The sequence below is a fragment of the Sus scrofa genome, chromosome X (genome assembly GCF_000003025.6).
Source record: "Sus scrofa isolate TJ Tabasco breed Duroc chromosome X, Sscrofa11.1, whole genome shotgun sequence".
Taxonomy (NCBI): Eukaryota; Metazoa; Chordata; class Mammalia; order Artiodactyla; family Suidae; genus Sus; species Sus scrofa.
The window spans coordinates 83,962,373-83,980,125 of NC_010461.5; positions in this window are offsets into that span (position 1 = coordinate 83,962,373).

Sequence of the window (17,753 nt, forward strand, 5' to 3'; positions counted from 1 at the left end):
ATCCTGAAAGAATGCCTGGCATGTAACAGGACTTTGAGATACATTACTCTTGACCCACTGTGCCTCCCATGTCTCCCAGATCTACCTTTTTCTTTTTTTTTTTTGGCCTTGCCCATGGTAAGTTCCCAGGCCAGGGATTGAACCAGTGCACCACAAATGCCAGATCCTTACCCCACTGCACCACTCTTCTGTCTCATAAGTAGAAAATTTGAAACAGCATCTGGAATTGTAGCAGCAAGAAGTGAACTTTGGTTCCACCTCATCATTTCTTTTTTCCCTCATGCTTTCCTGACTCCTCAGTGCTTGGCTAACTGGGTTGCTAAAGAGATGAGCCTAATTTAAATTCAATGGCTTTATTTGTAGAGTAAAGAAACATGTCGTGAAACTACTTTCATCTCCTAGATTTGGAGACATCTTTGGACTGGAAATATAAGGTTTATTTGAGAGATCTGCTTGCCCTTCCTCTAGGCATCTGTGATTTCTCAGCAGATGACTAGTTGAGACTGTCATGTGGTAGATTCATTAATTACTTGTGGAACCATCCTATTGCCTAATTCCCTGATTTAGGGGTGTTACCCATTCTGATATTGAGCCCATTTCCCATGGGAATCCTGGAGATAGTTATTTATTCATATTTTTTCACTTTACATACCAAGACACTTTTATTTTATTTATTTTTTAAATTTTCTATTAAAGTATAGTTGCTTTACAATGTTGTGTCAATATCTGCTGTACAGCAAATTGACCCAGTCATACATATATATACATTCTTTCATATTATCTTCCATCATGCTCTATCACAAGAGATTTTATAGTTCTCTGTGCTTATTGCTTATCCATTCTAAATAGAATAGTTTGCATCTACTAACCCCAAACTCCCAGTACAGCGCATTCCCTCTCTCCTTCCCTTTGGCACCCACAAGTCTGTTCTTCATGTCTGTGAGTTTGTTTCTGTTCTGTAGATAGGTTCATTTAAAGACACTTTTACTTTAGATAAAAATGAAATACACTGAGTAGGAAAAACCTATAAGAAACCTTAAAAGTTGGATAAGCAATGTTAACTGAAGATTAAAATTTTCATAAATTTTACTATGCAAATATATCCATGCATATTTAGAATAGCAATGAGATTATAACTACTTAAAGTTTTATAAACTGCCTTTTTTTAAAATAAACATCATATTATGAAGGTTAATATAAACCAACATAATAATAAAAATAGTTCTAGAAACACTACTGGTCCATTCTGGTATGCTAATCATGATAGAAATGGTTAATAATATTGATGACTCTGGCCCCAATTTATTGTATGTGTAGGACGTATTCTCACTCTTTTCATCCTCACTACAACCTATGAGGAAAAGCTACTGTTGTCTGACTTTAAATGTCAGCCAACTGGGCTGCAGTGAGGGCGGTGTAGGAAAGTCACAGGACTGATACTTGAACTGATTCTGTATGGCTGCTGATTCCCACATCTGTCCTGTGTACATAAGTGCTTCTCATCTGATAAGACCCCCAGCCTTACTATTTATCAGGGCACAGCAAATAACCCAAACTGTGGTACAATTGTTTCTCCCACTTAAATACATAGGATTCTAAAATATCAGTATTGACCACTATGGTTGGAAATTGGATGAAATGTATCTACTGGCCTATACCACAGCCACAGCAACACCAGATCCGAGCCACATCTGTGACCTATACCACAGTTTGTGGCAATACCAGATTAAACCTGGCCAGGGATCAAACCTGCATCCTCATGGACACTATGTCAGGTTCTTAACCTGCTGAGTCACAATGGGAACTCACAGCTGACACTTTTATTTCAGACTTCTGGTTTCCAGAACTGGGAGTGAGTACACTTCTGATGATTTAAACCACGAGGGTCATGATACTGTGTTATGTTGCCCTAGGAAACTAATACAGTCAGTAACTCAAAATTCCCCAAATGTCACTGACTGTTGAACCAGTAGCAGTCTATACCCTGTTTTTCATGCCTGTGTGGATAGTGATGCCAAGAAAGAGATAGAAGAAGAAAGAAATATGGTTAAGATTTATTACATACAAAATGCTTTTTAGGATTTCCCATCGTGGCTCAGAGGTTAACGAACCTGACCAGTAACCATGAGGTCGTGGGTTTGATCTCTGGCCTTGCTCGGTGGTTTAAGGATTCAGCATTGCCGTGAGCTGTGGTGTAGGTCTCAGATGCAGCTTGGACCCCATGCTGTTGTGCCTGTGGCGTAGGCTGGCAACTACTGCTCCAATTCAAACCCCTAGCCTGGGAACCTCCATATGCCATGAAAAAAGACAAAAAAGGCCAAAAAAAAAAAAAAGACAAAATGCATTTTATGTATCAAGTCATTCAGTGCTCCCAGAACCCCTATGAGGTAGGTACTGTTGCTATTCCCATTTTATAGATGAAAAACTGAGGGGCAGGGAGAACAAGAGCTTGGCCCAGGACTGCACAGTTAGGAGGGAAGAAAGCTTCGGCTTGGACCCAACACCCCATCCTCTAGAGCCCGGGAAACTGTCAGAGATTTGTTGTTAAGCTACAGGAGCAATTTGCACAAAGATGTGTATTGTACATGGTTATTAAAGTAACACTCAGGATGTTAATATATTTGTACAAAATACCTGGCCCTAGCAACAAAAGGGAGGCTTGTGACCTTGATGAGAGCAGGTTCATTTCAATCACAGGGACAGAAGCCACAATGCAGCGAGATAAGGAGTCAGTGGGAATGAGGAATGTTAACAGGGAATGCAGAAAACTCTTTGTGGAACTTATGTTTTGAAGGGCATGAGGGGGAGAGAGAGAGAGAGGAGGTGGGGAGGCTGTCTCATGGCAGCATGAGGATGAAGCTTCCAAGGAGGGAATTTTTAATCTTCAATACCTGCAAAGTTGAGCAAATTTAAAAGTTAAAGAGCCATTCCAAGTCATTTTAACACCTGAATTTGCCTGTACACTCATTTTCCTTCTTACCATCTTATTTCTACCATGGAGTTAATGAGACAACTCAAATGAAAGAATATAAGTTTTAAGCCCAGTGCATGTTTAGTTATTAGGGAATGAAAGAATGGACAATTGTATGTCAATGAAATGATAGTAATTTGGGGATTTTTACCCCGTAGGGAGATAGCAGATTGTTAAAATCTGGTGTGAAAAGACTGAATAATACATGATCTGAGGACCCCTGCCCTGGTGACTGTGGGGTGGGTCCCGAATTTTCCTTGAAACATATGAACACACCGAGCAGTCCAGAAGCAGCAGTTAGGTAAACTTGGCACCTTGCTGCCCTGGTGGCATCTCTCACTGAGCTCACCCGCTGAGTCAAAGCAAGCCTATCTTCCCAGTGTTGGGAACTGGATTGGGATATGCTCAGAGGCACCATGTTGGGCAGGTCTTGGGAGCTCTGAGTCAGCCCAGAAACTAGAGATCCTTCTGTCTTTAATAGTTGAACTCAAGGCATTTTAGAGAGATATTTACTTCCTTTATAATGATATCTATCTTCTCAAAGGAGCAACAATGAGAAACAACTTGTCATAGTGCCCTAAGGCTCAGTTGGCCTCTTCTGCTGTCTTAACACTTAAAGGGCCCTTGAAGTCCCACCACACACCATACTCTCTGAGCAGGTTTTCTCATTCCCCTGTCAGGACAACTCTCTAACACAGGTATCATGAATCCTGTTTCACAGATGACCAAGCAAGTCCTTGTAGATCCTGTATCACCTTTCCAGACAACTAGCATTTGGAGAATGAAGTTCTATCCCTCACCCTCTCTAGAGACCAACAGAGCAGCCTCCCTTTTAGACAATTGGCTCCCAGGTCTAGAGAAATTGTCATTTTGCTCTCCTCTGATATTTTGGTCCCATCGATACTCATTCAAAAGCCCCTCTTGATGATGAAAATCACAGTACATATACATGTGCAAATACATTTATTACCTTGGAAAAAGCATTCATTGTGTTCAATCTCATGGGGAGATGAATCAAAATAGAATTGACAGTGCATCTGTGTGTGTTTCTAAGTCTCTAGCCCAATCACTCCCCCTCACTAGTGTAGCTTTGTCTTCAGTTCAGACCCTGGCTAAATTCCAATTTCAAGATTCAATAACCCAGAAAATGATAGATACAGAGGGATAGCTGCCAGGTGGTAAAATTTTTCAGAAAACTCTGATTGAAGCTATTAAATGACAATCCCAACCTCTGTCCCTCTCTCCCTCTTTCTGAACACCCTGACCTGAGACAGAACGTCCTGAATCTGACTTCCTGGTGGTATCTATCTTTTTTTTTTTTTTTTTTTTTGTCTTTTTTCTTTTTAGGGCCGCACCGGAGGCATATGGAGGTTCCCAGGCTAGGGGTCTAATCGGAGCTGTAGCCACCGGCCTATGCCAGAGCCACAGCAACGCCAGATCCGAGCCTCATCTGTGACCTACACCACAGCTCATGGCAATGCCAGATCCTTTACCCACTGAGCGAGGCCAGGGATCGAACCTGCACCTCATGGTTCCTAGTCAGATTTGTTTCTGCTGTGCCATGACGGGAACTCCTTTTTTTTTTTTTTTTTTTTTTTTTTTTTGGTATCCATCTTCATTTTTCTTTTTAAGGAAAGGGAGTACATTTTGAGAAGAATAACAGATGTCTTGGAATGGTTTGTTTACTATGAATCCAGTTCTGTTTAGAAAATTCATCTATGTACCAAAGCAGTTCCATCTGCTATTGACTACAAATCTGCATTGACGTTGCTCTTCCCTCATCAGTGTAGGTCGACATGTCCACGCTGTAGAGGGGTCCCTCCCAGGGAGCAAGGTGTTCACCCTCTATCACCTCACCCCTGTACAGGCTGCCCAGGGCTTCTCACACACCCTAGCATCCACCCATCTATCTGTCCCTATCTGTTTGACTACTTTCCATACCTCATTTATGTGAATCATATATCATTTGTCACTTTGTGACTGGCTTATTTCACTCAATATTATGTCCTCAAGGTTTGTACATGTGGTAACATGTGACAAGATTTCCTTTACAATTGCTAAACCAGAACAAATATATTTGTAATCTTTTTGTGTCACTGCCAGAATATATTTCTATGTAGACATATTTTATATATATATATATCCTTTAGATATACTCTGTATATATAATATATATAATGCGCACACACACACACACACACACACACACACACACACAATTGTTTCTTGCTGTCTGTGGGGGATTGGTTCAAAGTCCCCTGCAAATACCAAAATCTACAGGTGCTCAAGTCCCTTTTATAAAATGATGTAGTATTTACTTACAAGTAATGCACATACTCTTGTATATTTTTTATCATCTCTAGATTACTTACAATACTAAGTACTATGGAAATAGATGCTGGCACATGGCAAAGTCAAGTTTTGGTTTTTGGGACTTTCTGGAAACTTAAAAAAATAATTTGTCCTGTGGCTAGGTGAATCCACAGATGAAGAACCCATGAATATGGAGGGAAGATTCTCTCTCTCTATGTGTGTGTGTGTGTATGATTTGTGAGTCATAGAGCAAGGGCATGTGTAATTTTGCTAGGTTTTATCAAATTACTCTCCATAGTTGTTGTATTAGTTACCTATGGCTATTGTAACAACCTGCCACAAATGTGGTATTTATAAACAACAGAAATTAATTTTCTCATTTTCTTGAAGCTAGAAATCCAAATTTAGCTTCATCAGGCCATAATTAGTGTGTTGTCAGGGCTTCAGTTATTCCAAAGGTTTAGGGAAGAATCTCTTCCTTGCCTATTTGATTTTCTGGGGACTCTTGGCATTCTTGGCTTGTGCTTGCATCATTCCAACCTCTGCATCCTTGGTCACATTGCTTTCTTCTCTTTTGTCTGTGTCAAATCCCACTCCACTTCACTCTTTAGACATTTGTGACTGCCAACCTGAATAATCCAGGATAACCTTCCCATTTTAAGACTGTTAATTTCATCACATTTACAAAGACCCTTTTTCCATATATGTTAAAACTCAAAGGTTCCAGGGATTGGGGCTGATATCTTTGGAAGCCAATATTAAGCTAACTACAGTGATCACACCATTTTGCATCCCTGTGAGCATTGTGGGAAAGTACATGGTTTTCACATCCTCACCAAATGAGTGTGTTGACTAACCTTTGGATTTGCCAATCTAATAGTTTAGAAATGGTACCTCAGTGGGGTTGTAATTGCAACCCTCCTACTTGAATCAAGTTTGAGAGTTGTTTAAAGACATTGTGCATATTTTTGTTAATTGTTTATATTTGTTACATGTCTTTGATAAGGTCTCTGTGTTTGATGACTCTATATTGATAAGCTTATTTATAAAAGGAATAGTAACACTTTGTTAGAGATATTAGTATAAACATTCTCTCCCAGGGTCTTTTTAATTGGCTGGCATGTTTTTTGACATGCAAAGTTGTTATTATCACTTTTGCCTGGTCAAATCTATCAATCTTTTCTCCCTTGATGTGCTTGGATTTTGAGTCGTAGTTAGGAAAGCTACCTCTACTTCCAGATTAGCGAGGGGGTCCACCCATGTTTTCTTCTATTACTTGCATGGATTCTTTTTTCATTTACATTTAAATCTCAACCACTTGTCAATTCTCTTGATGTAAGATGGAGAAATGATCTCTTTTTATCTTTGAAACCACATGGTATCCGAATACTAGTTCTTAAATCAACTTTAAATTAAGGTTGTTTATGTACAAACCTTAAGAACATAATATTGAGTGAAATAAGCCAGTCACAAAGTGACAAATGATATATCCCCACTCATTGAAAATGCTACCTTAATCTTGTTCAAGATCTCTGAATATAACTGGACCTATGTCAGTATTCTTTTCTCCTCTATTAGTCTTTCTGTCAATTCATGGGACAATATCTCATTCTTATATTGCATATTTTTATATGTTTTAGTATCTGGTAGGACTAGTTGCCACCCTCTCCCATCACACTTCTTTTTCAGAGTTTGCTGGGTTTTTTCTGCCAAATTAATTTGACAATCAACTATATTGTATAACATAACTGTCTAAATTCATCAAAAATGCTAATGATATTTAATTGATGATATTTAATGATATTTAATGCTAATGAACATTAAATTAATAATTAACCTGGGAAAATTTGGCATCTTTAAGCTATTGACTCCCCTTCCCCAAGAATATCATGTCTTTTTCTATGTGTGCAAATCTAGTAGTGTGTTCTAGGTATGATTAAAATATTGCTTCTTAAATTTAATATCCAGCCATTTTCTTTTCTTTCATTATATCTTCTATATTTTTTTTCTTTTTAGGGTCAAAAATCTTCTATTTTTTCTTTCTTTTTCTGTAGCAAGAAAGCTTGCAGAAATTCCCAGCCAGGGATCAAACTTGCACCACAGCAGTGGCAATGCTGAATCCTTAACCTCTAGGCCATCAGGGAACTCCTGTATCTTCTAATTTTTAAAGTAATTGTACATGAGAATGTATTGATTTTGGTTGTTAATAGTGCAAACTACTACTTTTCTAAATTCTCTTTTATTTTGTGATCATTTTTTTCATTTCTATTTCGGGTTTTCCAATGTGTAATCACATCATCAGAAACAGATTTTACCACCTCTTTTTGCTCTTAATTTCTTCCTTTTCACTTGCATTGTAAAATATCTCCCACAAAATGTTCAACATTAGAGTCAATAAGTTGGCATCTTATCTTATTCTTTTCTCTAGCAGAAGCTGAAGGGGTCCTCACTTCCTCCACTCATAGATATTGCTAAATGTCTCTACAAAGAGGCTGTACCAATTATTCCTGCTGTAGCTATGGATGAAGAACTCATGTCCCTCCCCCTGTTTTTATTTAAATAAGATATAGCATAAACAAGAACACACTAACCAGATTTTGTTTAAAACTCTAGAATCATTCCAGGACATATTCTGAGAAATAAAATGGAACAAATAGCAAACATTTAGAAATGCACATGTGAAATATGTCATTTATTAAAAAACACAATATGGAAAAATGAAAAGTGTCCTAATAACTTAATAACAGAACATCACTTTACCAAATATTAAAAATGTTGTGAAACCATTATTTCACAGATATAAAAAAACAGATGCTCTCATCTTGTAGTTGTTTGGATACACATTAGTCATGAAATTTTAAAGGTCACCTAGATGGCAAGTATTAAAAATGTTACATGCTCATGCTCTTTGACAAAGCGGTCCCACTTGTGCGACATATCCTCTTGGTGCAACAGGGGAAGACTGCCCTCATCATCACTCAACTGTCCACACTGCTCGAGGCTGAGCTGACAATTGCCCTGGTGACTCAGTGTCTTCAGGCACCCTGACCCTGTACTTTCCATCACTCAGTCCAAAGTGGAAAATTGTCTTACTACTAGATTCCCAGTCTCAATGAACCATCCGTGGAGTCACCCTAAGCATTGATATGGAGCACTGCCCAGGTCCCTACTCCCACAAGGACATATGGACCTCCCACGTCCCCCAAAAGGGAGAAATCTCCCTTCATTTCTGCATTCTGAATCCTCAGAGGCCCTCCTTACCTTACCAGGTACAAGCAGGCACAACCTTTCTATAAGTTTAGCTTTCACAAAGGACACAAGAAACACAGGCTTCAGCCAGCTTGTTCTTCCAGGCCTGCCATAAACCTCCCATGAGGCATGGGGAAGGAGCACAACCTGGTTCCCAGCTGCAGGGAGGCTTAACATAGCAACAACAGAGGTTAACCACATCAGCACTTCAGCTTTTTTTTCATTTTTACTTTGGGTTTTCCTTGGCTCTGGCATTTGCCATCTCTGTGCTCAGGAGTGTTTGCTTTGCAGTCACACCAAACCACCTCTTTCTAATTAGGCTTGAATGTTAATGTAGTAATACCCCTCAACACATTAATTTGAAAACATCTACATAAGTAGACTGCTTGCCTTCCACGTGCTATAATTTACTGGGCATCTCCTAAATGATAATAGAAATTTTAAAAACGTAATATGTTACTTTAAGAGACTCAAATCACACAATCAATTCCAGAGATATGAAAATGATACCATAAGATAAAATATAACTCCCATTTCCAGTTTACAAAACAGAAAACATAGCTTAATAGCTTCCCTCTTTAATATAACTGTAGGAATATTCCTATTGCTTGGTAGGTGCCTTTTTCTTTTCTTTTTAGGGTCACAGGTGCAGCATATGGAAGTTCCCAGGTTAGGGGTCAAATCCTAGCTACAGCTACTGGCCTACACCACAGCCACATCCATGGCAATACCAGATCCGAGCTGCGTCTGCAACCTACACACCACAGCTCATGGCAATACTGGATCCTTAACCCACTGAGCGAGGCCAGGGATCGAACCTGCATCCTCATGGATACTAGTCAGGTTTGTTACCACTGAGCCACAATGGAAAGTCCTGGTAGGTGTCTCTTAAAGAAAGAAGCACACAGTGGTACAGTGAGGACCTAGACTATCAACCCTGGATGAGTGAAGTGCTGGCCTGGGGACTCTCCAACACTTTTACATGTTTCATTAACTTGAGCTAGGACTCAGGTCTGCTCAATACCAGCTCTGTGCTCTCCTCATGTGTTACTATAAAACTGAGTTTCAAAGGACAGGCAGGTCTGGTTCTCACCATCATGGAGACACAGTTTTCTCATTTCAAAAAAAAAAAAAAAAAATGGGAGAGTAACACCTCCCTTACTGGACGGTCTTGAAAATATAACACCGTCCTGTGTATGTGTGAAAAACAAGCCCTATGCAAACATAACTTTTTCCAATTAATGAGACATTAGGAAGATTGGGAGTAGAGGGATGAGTCAATGGTGCAGTTTGCCCAGAAAACAGAGGACTTGGCACACAGAGCTAGAGATACAGGCTGGGTCCATAGGATATGGGGCCTTGGCAGGAAGAGGAGGTGAGCTGCCTTTGAGGGTAACATGGAGGTATAGTTGTCTTTATCCACTTTTTTTTTTGCCTTTTGTCCTTTTAGAGTTGCATCCACGCCATATGGGGCTTCCCAGGCTAGGGGTCGAATTGGAGCTACAGCTGCTGGCCTATACCACAGCCACAGCAATGCGGGATCTGAACTGTGTCTGTGACAGCTCATGGCAACACCAGATCCTTAACCCACTGAGTGAGGCCAGGGATCAAACCCATGTCTGCATGGATACTAGTCGGGTTCGTTAACCACTGAGCCATGATGGGAACTCCTTTATCCACTTTCTTAATAGCTTCAGCATTACATGGGAATGCTGTTCCTTCTAGGGACTGTATTTGGCTCATTGAACCTCTGCTACTTTGGAACAGTATGCTTCTGAGATCTGACAGGACTCAGGGAAAATGCTTGAGCAGCCATTTTCATAGTGTCCTGCAGAGGGGATGATGCATGAGGGGCAGGAGAAGGTCATTAGGGTGCTGGGGCCCTAGGGTCTGGAACAGCTGGCCCTCTTGGAGGGGCCCTCTCTGCAGAGTGGACATGTCAGCAGATACTGCTGAGGGAAGACAGTAAGTAAAGGACATGGATCAATGAGCAATGTATAGAAATGGGGTCAACACCAAAGGAAGAGTATGTTTAGTCTTTTTTTTTTTTTTTTTTTTTTTTTTTGTCTTTTTGCCATTTCTTGGGCCGCTCCTGCCACATATGGAGGTTCCCAGGCTAGGGGTCGAATCGGAGCTGTAGCTGCCAGCCTATGCCAGAGTCACAGTAACGCAGGATCTGAGCCACATCTGCGACCTACACCACAGCTCACAGCAACGCTGGATCCTTAACCTACTGAACAAGGGCAGGGATCGAACCCGCAACCTCATGGTTCCTAGTCGGATTTGTTAACCACTGCGCCATGATGGGAACTCCATGTTTAGTCTTTTAATATTCATAGTGCTTTTCCAAACAGAATTGGCAACATACTATTCCATGATTTATTCCAAAAAAAGAAAGTCAGCAAAATAAAATGGCAACCTATGGAATGAGAGAAAATATGTGCAAACCATATATCTAATATGGGGTTAATTTCCAAAATATGTAAGGAAATCATTCAACTCAAAAAAAAAAATCTGTGGCATAGGTTGCAACCGTGTGTTCAGTCCCTCAACTGGGAGCTTTTTTGGCAGGTGCAGCCAAAAAAAAAAAAAAATGGGCAAAGGACTTAAAGAGACATTTTTCCAAAGATAATATACAAAGTGCCAACATCTGTGTGAAAAGGTGCTCAATAGCATTACAATTGCATAAAGAATAAAATAGCCTAGGAAAACATTTTGAAAGGAGGTGAAAGACCTCTAAAGGGCAAAGACTAAGACACTGATAAAGAAAATGAAAAAGACACAAATACATGGAATGATATTCCATCTTCATGAATTAGAATAATTAATACTGTTAAAATTACCATAATACCAAAGCAATCTAAGATTCAGCTCAATCCCCATCAATATGCCAGTGACGTTTTTCGCAGAACCTAAAAATTCTAAAATTTGGATGCAACAAAAGAACTTGAATAGCCAATACAATCTTGAAAACCAGTTTCACATGGTCCACATCCATTTGGACTTTACGGTAAACTGTTCAGCACCCCTTTAATTTCAAAAGAGGAGGAAGGGCTCCCTGCAGTCATCGGAGGCTCCTCAAAGAGGAGCTGGGCCTGGGACAGTGGGCAGGACCTCTGGGGGCTGAATGGGAGGGAGGGGCCGGGGAGTCCATGCTGACTGGAGTGAAGAGTGGGGGCTCCTAGGTGAGCAAACAGGGCTCAGAGGTAACTGATGGGTCACCCCAGGGAAGTGAGGCCATCCAGGTGTAGTACTGATTAGAATTATTATTTATAATAGGACTGATTGTAGGATTATTATTTATTTGCTTCTTTGTGTTACTAGGCAGACTTCCAGGAAGTCTGGGTGAGATCAAAGCCTTGCCTTAGCTGTAAGGTACTTGCTATTCTATCATTACTTCATCACTTTTCTTTGATGTAGGTTAGGATGCTAGGAACAGCCAGACACCACTTATTTTATTTTTAAGGAATGAATGTCTAACCTTGACTGCTCTCCTTTTAGTTTTCTGCCCTTGGATATGGCCGCTGAGGGGGTTCTGCAGTGTTCACATCCAAACAGTAATATTCAGTGGTTACAGCACTGGGGATTACAGAGTGGTGGGATCACAAGGAGTGGTGAATGGAAAGGAATTCTGTGATCAATAAGGGCATGATGACACTAAAGTCTTCTAAGGAGCCACATGAGATCAATGGACTCTATATGTAGAAAGATAAGCAACACATATACAATACTGTGTCGGGCAGGTATACAGGGGTGATTCTGAGGTAAGGGTATATGATCAGAGACAAGTTCTGGGACAAAGTAATGGGAGCCAGAGGGATTCTGAGGGAAGGCACACAACTTAGTTGGAGATGAGGGATGGAAAACGGCATCATCAAGCCAGTCCCACTGAGGTTCCTGAAGCTGCTTCTTTTTTAAAAAAATGTTTTGGCCATGCTTGAGGCATGCAGAAGTTCCCAGGCCAAGGATCAAACCTGTGCCACAGCAGTGACAATGCCAGATACTTAATCCATTGAGCCACCAGGGAACTCCCTGCAGCTGCTCCTGAAACACTTTCCTCACCGTCATCATCTGTAAGAACTGAACCTCATTGGAGGTGTCCATGAGCTTGAAGCCTTTGTACTTGGTGGGCAGAGAGAGGACACATATTGGAAATAATGCCTCTTCACGGAACTAATCCCACATGAATTCCACAGCCTTCCTGCCACCCTATCCCTAAGCAGTGTGTGCCAGGGCCCAAGACAAAGAATAGAGCAGCTGCCCCTTGACCCTCCTCACCAGAGCTCCCATTCGCTGCTTTCATACTAATCAGTCTTCCCACTTCCCACTTCATAACCAAATCACAGACAATCTATACACACCTGAGTACAGATGTCTACCATGGACCCTGTCCCTTGCAAATCTTTAATCAGCATGGAGACCAGATACTGTGGAAAGAAGGAATGGTAGGACTTAAGAAAATTTGCATTGCCTCCCCTGGGGAGGGGGAGGTAACCAATTCAGAACCATTCTGCTGCCAGGGTTCTCTAGCCAAGAGACTACAAGGAATACCCCTGTAGCCAAAGTTAGGCCTTATGACATTACAGTTTGACAGAATGTACCTCATGGAGAACCATAAAGTGTTCATTAAGAGGACATTAGGGGGAGTTCCCGTCGTGGCGCAGTGGTTAACGAATCCAACTAGGAACCATGAGGTTGCGGGTTCGATCCCTGCCCTTGCTCGGTGGGTTAACGATCCGGCGTTGCTGTGAGCTGTGGTGTAGGTTGCAGACGCGGCTCGGATCCCGCGTTGCTGTGGCTCTGGCGTAGGCCGGTGGCTACAGCTCCGATTCAACCCCTAGCCTGGGAACCTCCATATGCCGCGGGAGCGGCCCAAGAAATAGCAACAATAACAACAACAACAAAAAAGACAAAAGACAAAAAAAAAAAAAAAGAGGACATTAGGAATGAAATATTATAGTATTTGGACCTATGTTAGGTGATTTTGGAGAGGGTTCGTATTGCTCCATATTGACTGTTGTCAGGAAGTAGAAGTAATTCCATGAATGGATATATTAATAAATTTTGTCTGAAATCTTAGAACAGTAGAACAATACTAAAGCTATAATCAGTAAAGAAACATCATTTACTCATATTTGTCATTAGAAGAGGGTGTTTGGTCATTTTTGTGGTTTGCTTGGAGATTGTTGTTTCCCCTACAGCATTATTGAGAAACAGTTGACATAGCATTCTGTGAGTTTAAGGTATGCAATGTGATGATTTGATATATGAACATTTTGTGAAACCAATTACCACAGTAATGTTAGTTAACATATACATCAGTCTCACACAGTTAACATTCTTGTTGTGTGTGGTGAGAATGTTTAAAATCTACTCTCTTAGCAAGTTTCAAGTATAGTGTACAGTATTTTTAACTATAGTCACCATGATGTACATCAGATCTCCATACCTTATTAATCTTGTAAAAGGAAGTTTGTAATATTTGATCAACATTTCTCCCACCTCCAGTCCCTGGCAACCACCAGTCAGTCCACTCTGTTTCTATAAATTGGACTTTTATAGATTTTACATGTAAGGAAGATCACATGGTATTTGTCTTTCTCTGACTTACTTCCCTTAGCACAATGCCCTCAAGGTTCATCTATATTGTTGCAAATGGCAGGAATTCCTTCTTTCTCTTGGCAGAAAAACATTCCACTATATAGATGTATACATAACATTTTCTATATCCATTCATCTGTTGAAAGACACTTAGCTTCTCTAAAGTACATGCTCTGTTATCTGAGGAACAACCCCGCAGTTCTGTTGCTGAACTGTCCCACCATCACCCTCAAAAGTGGAAGAGAGAATCTGATGAAGATCTTCAGACAACATATTTGAAAACTTTCATGCCTTAAGTCCACTGTGTGATGCTACAGCCCATGAAAAAATTTGAGCTCACAATCCTGGGTTCCCTTTCACAGGAAAAGTGTATCTGGAGATGGTAATGGTGGTGGAGTGACTAGACGCCTAGTGGTAAGCAAAGCAGAAGGGTATGTCTGAGGCTTCTCCCGTGAAGTGAGGTTTAAGCTGCGACCTGCAACTAAGGAGGCTTTAGCCCCTAGAAGAGGAGAGGGTGGTGACTCGCCAGATGTAACAGGAAGTGAATACCTGGTTCCCCCTTTGGAAAATCCAGAGTGGAAATCCCTTGCCCAGCGGTTTGTCGTGCTGGGAAAAACTTTGTGAAACTGAACAGGGCAATTGCAGGATGTCGCTGAATCCCTTCTGCCCTCCTTGCTCCCACCTCAGGCCTGTAATGAGCACCAGCCCTCTAAGAGGAGTTTGATGTTATGCCTATGCCTTCTATCTGTGAAGCCACAGGGAAGAAGAAAATCCTTAGGGAAAGCCCTTTGAGCATGAGTTTGTTTGACATGTTCTTTCACCACTCGCAATGCCAAGTAACTTGCAATAGATTTTGCTCTCCTTTTCACTGGAGAAAATCCGGAAACTGGAGGTCTCTGCCACCTGGCGCACATATCTGGAATGGCAGCTTGGATGTCACTTAGCAGGAAGCCTTGGAAGGATGGAGGGAGCAATGACTCATTCCGAGTGAAATTTCTGGAAGATTTTGTGACAAGTGAAGCAGTGAGGATGAGTCAGAGCCCCTGCGCATGAAATCCAGAGGCAAGAACTTTTCTTCGGCCCCTCCCTTGCAACCGTGACAGGAAACCTCTTTATGTGTGATTGAGAGACAAGGGTGATGTGAAAAATATATGGATTTACATATAAACACAGTTAAGACACATGCATAGTTATTTCTGTAGTGAAATTCCCAACCAGGTACATACTACCATGTGATAAAAATTTTGCATAAGTTATTTTTCTGATTTCAAATGAATATCTTTCAAAAACTAATAAGTATAACAATGTGTATTTATTAGGGAACATATTTTTCTATTTATCATCTTGTTACATAGCAAGATGTACAGGCTTGGTAATGTAGTTTATATTCCCCAGATACATTTCTCTGTGTACAATACTATAGAAACATGTCTACGTGAACATATATATTCTTCCAAGTTTTGCTCACATTATGTATAGATGCTATTTTCCATAAGTTACGTAAGTTTATGTATATATGTGTATGTAAATATATGCACACTCTATACACATGCATATATAATTGGTTTTGCATTTTTTAATTTTTATCTATTTGTGATTCATAGTTCTTATTTAAATTCTTTCAACAGACTTTAAATGACACACTTTTACTGGTCAGATTTACTTATGTAATATACTATTAAATATTTACCTATAAAATACTCCAGATATATTCCCAATAATTCACTTTCATTTATATGACATGTTTTGGCCCTGACCATGGCACATGGAAGTTTCCAGGCCAGGGATCAAACTCAAGCCACAGCAGTCACCCAAGCTAAAGTGGTGACAACACCAGATCCTTAAATGCTAGGCCACCAGGTAACTCCCTATATGTGATATTTTGGTTTGGAAGAGATAGGATTTTTTTTTTCTAACCTCCCTTCAATTTGTCTAAGTTTGTAACAACGTGAAAAACTCTTTTTTGGGTCACATATCTAGTTTTGGTTGTGTTAGTGTTAATGCCATGCTGACAGGGTACTCAAACAACCATCTCCCCCTTGTCTTGGTCTTGAAGTTGATGGCGTAGGTGAAATGTACTCCCTTAAGCCTGGAAGCTTGGATGTAGAGCCACAGGGATCGAACTGTCCTGGGGGATTTGTCTGGGCTCAGGTCAAAGCAGAGGAAATTAACCTCCATGGAGGGGAGGAAGTGATCATTTATGGAATTATTTTAGGCCAGAGGCATTTTACGTGGTATCTCCTCTAAGCAAACACATATTCAAATAGCTTCCCCATTATTCATGAAATGTAACATTTGTCAAAAGCTCCTTTCCATCATGTCCTGAAACCATCAAGGCTTTGAATCTGGAATTCCCATATGCAACCTTATGTATTACTTATTTTTTCTGTCATAGCTGTGTTATTTTAAAATTTAAAAATCCATGAAAATTAAAAGAATTTCTGTAGTGTCCAAAGAAAAATTAATTAAGAGATTGAAAAGCTGGGAGTCAATAATTCAAACAATATTACAGATTTGTGCTCACGTGCGAGAACAAAAAGTATTTCTGTTAATCAGTAGAGAAAGGGACAGACAACGTAACCACAAACAATTCACCTAAAAAGCAAAATGCTTCTTCAATAAAAATCTGGAAAGATGACCTGCCATGAACTGAAGAAATCAAAATATCGAGGTGAAAAAATCAGTTTGGACAAAATTACTTATGTAACTGCAAATTTTAAAAAGAACGTATCTAGAATATATAGCTACTCAAACGCCGTAAGTTAGGTACTCACATTACCTAAGGAGAAACACATCTGGAAAATGTGCACCAATCCTTTTACATTGAATATCTTGGGTGTCTGTGTGTCATGGTGATGGGCTTGTACAGATGGAAGCTGCAGAAGAATGTTATTTTCTAAGTATATGTTGTTAATGTTTACTATTTTGTGATAAGGCTAATTTGTTGAGAGGAACATTTGAAAATACCTAATAAACAACTGACAAAAATTCATATAGATTTCTGCATTATAAAAATGTTCCCATGATGTTGTTGTATAAAGTCAAAAATTTCAACTTTTGACTTGATGGTGTTATCTGTGTATTTATGTTCATTTCTCCCTTACACTTGCCTTACCTCAGATGTTCACATACTCGCATGCAGATTTTTCTGTACCTCTCTCAGGCATTAGACTTCCTCTCTCAAGGTACAGAAATCTGGGAAAGGAAGTTGAGCAAGGAGTGGAAAATTCCAGAAGGTACTGGAAAGTTCCAGCAAGATTTGGCTCATGAATTGGAGCCCAGGCTTCGTCCTCTTTACCTCTTTGCAGATCACTCTGATCTGAGACTTTCAGAGCTACAGTTCTGGCTCTAACCATTAAGGGCATACCTGCTTCCATTGACTACACATTTTTTTTAAAGGGAAAGGCTAAGATTTGTTTCTTTCTGCTGTCATTACAGTGACCCACCAAAATCTGAGTGCTATTTCCTTTATATCTTCAAGGGGTTTTTGGTTGCTTGCTTTGTTTTGGTATTACCTCTCTGGAATGGGTTGGAGTTAATTCTAGCCTTTAACTATTTTCAGAACATTCAGCAAACCTAAGAAAATCCCCAATATTGCACCAAGAATTTAGTGAAGCGA